The sequence below is a fragment of the Stegastes partitus genome, unplaced genomic scaffold (genome assembly GCF_000690725.1).
Source record: "Stegastes partitus isolate 25-593 unplaced genomic scaffold, Stegastes_partitus-1.0.2 Scaffold161, whole genome shotgun sequence".
Taxonomy (NCBI): Eukaryota; Metazoa; Chordata; class Actinopteri; family Pomacentridae; genus Stegastes; species Stegastes partitus.
This window is the reverse complement of record NW_007577892.1, coordinates 152,515-160,228: the sequence shown is the minus strand read 5'-3', so window position 1 is coordinate 160,228 and position 7,714 is coordinate 152,515.

Genomic DNA, 7,714 nt, shown 5'->3' with positions numbered 1-7,714 from the left:
CAGCTCACCAGGATCAGTAAAACATCTGATGTGCTTTAGGCCCTTAGAATACCCTTTGAGGAATTTACACTTTAAAAAGCTTTAAAGTATTGGAATTTGGTACTATACCAATGAAATAAAAATTAAGATCACTAACAACTGTCAAAAAATATCTTTCTTTTTTTTTTTACCCTACAGATAAAAATTTACTTCATGTGTAGCCTTTCCCATTTCCCCTTAACAGCTTTATTTTCTTTTTCAAGTCTATTTTACAGCATTGGACCCAGTAATCCGTTGGCTATTGTCATGGTTTGTACTGAGACCCAAATGCATACAGAGAGACACCGCACACAGAACAACAATTTATATAAAAAAAAATTCACCCAAGACAAAAAGGGACAAGAGATACTCGGGAACTGAGATGAGAGCGACACTCGGAGGCAAGGCAGGGAATTACAACACAGACGATCTCACGACACAGGAGATCTACATAAACCGAGAAGGGACACAAAGCTAAAGACGTGAATCGTAAATCACAAGGCAGACCTAAACACAAGATATTATATATACATTTACAGGCAGGGAAAATTAACCAGAACTGTGTATCACAGGCCTACACAAAATTATAAACGTGCACGGACAGTGCAGAACAAAGAAGCCAAATACAAGACAGGTGAACCACTCCCCATCACAGGTGTCCTCAGTCAGCTGATAATCCAATCACCTATTCAGGGAGAAGCACAGGCACACACACACACACACACACACACACACACACACACACACACACACACTGGAAGTGGGGGGTATGGCACAGTGTTACAAAAGGACAATATATAGATGTTATTCTGAACTGAGGCTGGACCAGGGACTGGAAACAACAGAAAATAAATGTCCTGGTTATTTCTGTGTTTGAACCGCTATATACTAGGAACTAGATGAAAGCCTGAAATTTTTATTTCTCTTTTATATCTCAGCATACCAGGTCATAATCTGCAATACTGGACAAAGATTAAATAATCTTGTGACAGCCCACAGACTTTCTGTTTGGGCTGTCTTGGTTGGCTGGAGTTCAAGCTCCCTTAGAAGAACAGAAAGTCCATCAGCTGATGGCTGACACCTGTGCTGGCTGTTCATCAGCTTTTTAAGCTGACTGGAATCAGCAGCTCATTCTCTCTCTGGGCCAGGATTTCCATCAAGTTGTATGGATTCTTGTGTTTTCTACACAGTACTGATGGCACTGATCCAGATATTTAGCTTGTTTGGGTAAATTATGTTTGCTTAAAATAAATTTAAGTTTCTCTGATCATGTGTGGTCTTCTCCTCTTTGTCCTTCCTGGAGCCGGGTCGTGACAATCTTTAATTATGGTCAAGATAAAATATATTTTAAATAGTTAAAGCCGTCATGAAAAGCCCCATCTTGAGCACACACGACCAAAAAATACTGATAATGTAGAAGTCAACTAATGATATTTTCTGAGCAATATGTAGTTGAATGTGACAATAACAAAAAACAAAATATACATAATATACATTTAAGTATGAAATACTTGGTAACAAATTACAGAGAAAAAAAAGTACTTTTAATCTAACTTTCATAGCTGTATGACGAGTTGTACCACAAAAACAAAAATGTCACTATATAGCCTAATCCAAGTAGAACTGAGTTCTGGAGTTTCAAAATGTTTTTTTAAACTAAGACATTGTTTTTAATATGGGCCTTTTAAAAAAAAAAAAGATTTCGAGACAGAGTGAACTGTTACCTTACCTATTATAACTCCTAAATTCATATACATATGGAAGAGATGCTTAAAGGTAAACTCTTGAGCAGTTACTATAAGGATACATGTACTCTCACTTGAACTTTCTGCACATTGTCTAGCTTGTGACAATGGTTTTGAGACATTGTAGTTCAAATATAGCCTCAAATTTTAATACGTGAAAAAGTGTCCTGAAAGTGGGTCAACAGGCAAATGAAAAATGAAAAATCGCAGGAATTACTTGTTATCTCTATCTAGAAGTCTGAGAAGTAGGGTAGGAACTGTGTCTGTGGCAAAACAAATGACGAACACACTCACACACTGATGCAACACAAGCCAGGTAAGTAAAAACAGAAAAAATGATCTTTAAATTAAATCCTCCATGGTCCTTAAGAGATCAACTCGAGGAGTACAGCTTTGTGTGTGTGTGTGCGTGTATGTGTGTGTGTATGTGTGTGTGTGTGTGTGTGTGTGTGTGTATGTGTGTGTATGTGTGTGTATGTGTGTGTGTGGTTTTGCAACAGTTCAAAATAACATTTCTAAAACACTTTGTATTGTGGCATTGAATTCAATAAACTAACTCTCAATATAACTTTTTGTCAAGTCACAGCACAGGAAATTTTTACAGATACAATTTCAGGATTTGAAAACACGACAGCATTACCCTGAGCTGTGGCTATAGATTCTTCAAAGCAGATTTGACATTTGATTTGATGATACTTCTCATAAACTCCACTGAAAACACAGACAGTTTATTAGTTGGTCTGTTTATCACAACTGTTTTTACTCTTTATATCTATTCCTGTGTTTGAACTGGTTCCACTCTAACTCTGAACTTTTTAGACTTTGTGAAAAGCCTGAGGTTGAAAGAACCTCCTGTACAAGGAGCTGGTTGAGAGCCTTCATTTAACTACACGGAATCACAGCACACAAAGTGATCTCCATTGTGTTTCACACTATCTGCTTACTTCTGCCAGTCTTTGCTGACGAGACATCTCCAAAATTTGCTCATCTTCAAGTGAGACATTGTTGGTGATGTTGCAACTGAGGTCCACAGTGTGTGTCTGTCCACCGTAACTGTAGGTGTTGTTGTTGTTGTCATTGCTGTCACGTAAACGACACCTCATCTTCTTCAGAGGAGCCACACCATCATCAGTGGCCTTCCTCTTGTTTATGCATGGTGACAGATCCTCTATGTTTGGCCTAGTCAACAACGTGGGTCTTGTGGACTGCACACAGCTCATTTTATTTAATGATGAACCTGCACCTAATTTAGGAATGAAAGTTACAGGTTACAAACATGGAAGATTCCTAATTTAAATGCTCTCCAATCCTTATTCACGAGCACACAAGAGTAATGTGTATTTACCAGAGAAAATTTAAAAGCACTCCAGTTGCGTAGGAATTTAAGCTATATCCTGACAGAGATGTATATGAATATATGAATATTTATCTAAAACTTTGTGTGTGTGTGTATGTGTGTGTGTGTGTGTGTGTGTGTGTGTGTGTGTGTGTGTGTGTGTGTGTGTGTGTGTGTGTTTGCATCAATTCTTCTTGTATAAGGAATGTGGGGCCAATCTGCAGGATCCTATTTTTCTGATGCTGTCACAGCATTTCATTCTTGTTAGCCTGGAAATGGGGACGAGGTCGCACAGAGATCCCATTATGAGCAGAAGCTGTCCCACTGGAGTGTAACAGAACAGGCTGGGATGTAGAGATGGAGGGAGGGATGCTTGAAGAGGGTTTTAGAGGTTGAGGGGTTGGTTGGTAGCACTGCAGGTCCAGGTCAGGCACAAAAACCCGTCTCCTCTTTTGTGCTCCAGTCAGGCCTCCATTGTTCAAACCCTCATTAGCACTAGTTAGAAGAGGCTGTTGTCCAGGACAGGCGGCGTCATTCTGCGTCGCTCCCTAGGTTATTCACAGCAGAACCGTCAAACTGCGACGCAACTTCTTCTCTTCTTCATTACAAATTGAAAATTGCCAACCGACTACATAAACAACAGTACAGGACAGCAGAGGGCTACTCAGAGGCACCAGAATGAACCCTTTGGATCATGGAATTGCAGCAATGAGGAGAGGAAGCTGTGATGATGCTGCAGTTTCATTGCGTCCTGTGAGTATTGTGTCACTATCCACTAGCAAAGGTGAACAAGATCTTGTTGGGGATGATGTATTGAGTGAGAATGTGTTACCAGACCCCAAATTTAACATGTTTCAAAGAGTCCCAGCCTGATATGTGCCAATATTCAGTTACATTATTAGCACCACCTACTGCCAGCAGGAACGACACGTTTGACTGATGTACTGCTCGTAGTGGGTTAAAAACAATGCTTAAAGCTAGGATAGTCCGTTTTTTGGTTTTTGGCATCATTGTCCAAAAATTCCATAAACCACATTACAACATACTTTCAGCATATGTTTGCAGCATATTGTAATGCAAGCAATATGAGAGGAAACTAGACTTCTGCATCTCCTTTTGGCACTTTTGAGGCTTTAAAAATGTATTCCATGGCTGGAGATTTTAGCCAAACATAGGGCTTTTCACTGATCATATGAGATGGTATAAAAAACAAATTCCACAGTGAAAATAGAATCTGGCAGTGCAGTGGATTAGATTGAGAACTTTCACTTGGGAGGTCAGGGTTGAAAACATAGTTAAACTCACAGGTGAATATTGACTTTTAGCTTGAAGTGCATGCTTGTGTGGTGGAAGGGACAAAAAACAAAGCGAGAAAAGAGGTTGAGGACTGTATGTTTTCAAATTCTGCCATTTTTTCTTTTTGGGTTTGTTCAGTTTTGACATGCTGGCAATAAAATCCCTCAACTTTGGCATGTTGTGATGTGCATGGCAGTGTGAGGGCACAATCATTGTTGCTTGTTGCAGCTGTAATTTTGCTTAGGCATCACTTGCATTAGGTTACATAAGCTGTTGTAATTGGTAGAGGCACATAAAAACACCCATCCATCCATTTTCTATACACCTCTTTAACCTCTTCATGATCACAGGGGGGCTGGAGCCTATGCTAGTTGACTTAATGCAAAGGCAGGGTTCACCCTGGACAGGTCGCCAGTCTATCACAGGGCCACACAGAGATACAGAAAACCAAGCACCCACTCTTTCAGGCAAATTGAGAATCACCAGTTAACCTCAGCATGTCTTTGGACTGTGGGAGAAAGCTGAAGACCCCAGTGAAAATCCTAAGTCAGGACTTTGGAGAGCCAGTGTAAAACCTTAAGTGCTTGATTTATCCATTTCTGTATCATTTTCGATGTGTGTTTGGGGTTAAAACACCCAACTACATCAGAATGTGAAGGCACTCCCCCTTCTTCAGTATTCCATTGACTTTATGTAAAGCATCAGCTCCGCTGGCACCAAAACAGCTGAACACCACAATATTACCACCATCTTCCTTGACGGTAGATGTTCTTGGTTTTAAAGGCCTCACCTTTTTTTCTCAACATAGGCCCTCTTCCATGTCCATGTGATCAGCAGCAAGCTTCAGTTGAGCTTTTAGGTGCTTCCTTCCTGCATGGCAGCTTCTCAGTCTGTTGTAACCTAAGACACTGTGGACACTGAGCCCTGTGTTCAAACAGCTTCTAATTTATTGCAGACCTGCTTTTTGGTGTTCTTGGTTGACTCTTGACCATTCTGACCAATTTTCTCTCAGTAGCAAGTGATAGCTTGTGTTTTCCTACTGATTGTGGCAGTGGCACAATTGTACCATTCACTTACAGATGCACAGATAGTTTGGGAATTTGTAGCTGCCTTAAAATGGCTCCAAGTGTCTTTCATGACTTGTTTAAGTCAGTGATTTCCTTTTTCAGATTTTTGCTGAGTTTCTCAGACTTTCCCACTGTAGTAGCTGTGGCTGAGTTTAATGAGTGTAATAAATACACCCTATTTAGATTGGCTCAGAGGAGTTACTAGCTGTAGTCAGTGTAGGCACTATTATTACACACACACGTGTGTGTGTGTGTGTGTGTGTGTGTGTGTGTGTGTGTGTGTGTGTGTGTATTACATGCCTTCTGTCTTCTTACAGCACTTCAGACACTTGGCTCAGCGACGGCGATCTGCTCCATCACTGGTTTTTGGGAAAGCTTTGGGGATGCCATGGTCTCCTATCAGGTGTGCACATCATTGTTTTACACTTTTACCATCCTCTGAACATTTGCTAATTGTTAAGTAGCTGCATTTGAACTTTTCCATCTGTCGTGACGTTTTTTGTAACGTGTGTCTCATTGGCACACTCCCAACACGGAGCATACACAATTGAGGAAGGAAGTGGGTCTTGACATGTAAATTAATCTTGTCAAACCTAGCTCTGAGTTAGTTTCTCAACAACAGTTTGTGACAACTCTAAGCATTAGAATAATATTTTCAGCATTGTTACACAAGGAAAGACAAGAAGAAATTAATGTAGCAAACATCAGAGAGAGGAAAGCCATTTAGGTTAAAACCAAGTTTAATGTGGTTCAAAAGAGAAAGTTTACTAGCCCATCTTGCTCTCATCTTGTGTTATTTCAGCGGCAATACATTATGCTAAAATTAAGTCATTTAAGCACACATATCTAATGGACATGAAAGTTGATGATAAAAATAATTATTAGTGGATTCAAAGAATGCAGGAAATTCCTGCCCAGGAAAAATCCATAGCTACACATTTATGGTGGAATTGTTAACTGCACTATTTATTATTTCACAGTTATTGTCTAATAAATTCTATGAACTTCCGTATCACATTATTCTAGTAGGTTTTTTTTTCAGGTTTCTTCAATCTGATTTATTTAGTATTCATGGATCAGCCAAGCAGGAGTTTGAAATGAATCATAATGGCCTCTGAGAGGATATATTCTAGTTCAGTAAAGGATGGGAAGCCAGCATTTCATATTATTTCAATTTACATTGAAACAATCATTTGTTTAAAATATCAATTGTGAACTCTGAAGCTGTACAGTATCACTTCACTGAGAGTACGTAAAGTTTAGAAACAAATTTGAATTAACTATTTGTACTTTTGAATTAAATTAAACATTTAATTTGACTTTCTTGTTAAATTAAAAATGCAATTTAGGGCTGTAGCTACTATTGAGAACAGGTGAGGTTATGTCCTATAGGACATCTGGGTTTTAGCAACCAAGGGAAGTTTAACTGACACACTTTAATTTGATATAATAAACAGAGAAATAATGAAAAGGATTATATACAATCTCTGTTATTTATGTTGTCAGGTAGTGTGGAGCAGTGGTTCTCAACAGGCTGGCCACAGCCCACTAGGGGGCCACATAGAGCTGCCAGGGGGGCCTTGAGATGGCTGTGAATGTTATTAGGAAAAATACAAAAAAAAAAATCAAATAAAAAATTGTAATGACAAAATAACAAGAGAAACTATCTAACTGAACAAATACTCAAGCTGTAGTGTTTATTAGTATAAACTGACTGCCTGACCCAGGGGTCAGCAACCCGCGGCTCCAGAGTCGCATGTGGCTCTTTCATACTTCTGCTGCAGCTCCTTGTGGCTTTGGAAAATAAATACTGAGTATGTTCGTTTTAAAAATGTAATTCTAAATTCGAAGATTATGGTGATCTTGTAACATTAAAATTAAACGTGTTTCATTTTTTGCTGTTCAAAATATGAGTCACAACCGTCAATGTGCGACACCCGCCGGCATGCACAGTGCTGTCAATTTGGGGTCTTTCTTGCTAAATCTGGAGACTTTCCAAATCCTCTTGGCGACTTCTTTGTCAAAAGTGACTGACAACAAATCTAGTGAGTCTTTCTGGTGTTTTGGAGACTCTGACGTGACAACACGTATTGTTCTGCAGTTACTGTCCTCAGCAAGTAGCGGCCAGGAGTCTGGCGCATCAGTCCCAGCTGCAGTCAACAAGCCAACCAGACGTCATTTTTACTTTGCTGCAGGTGGATAATTTAAATTCAGCTTTTATTTCATGTACACAAGGAGGATTTAAATAGACA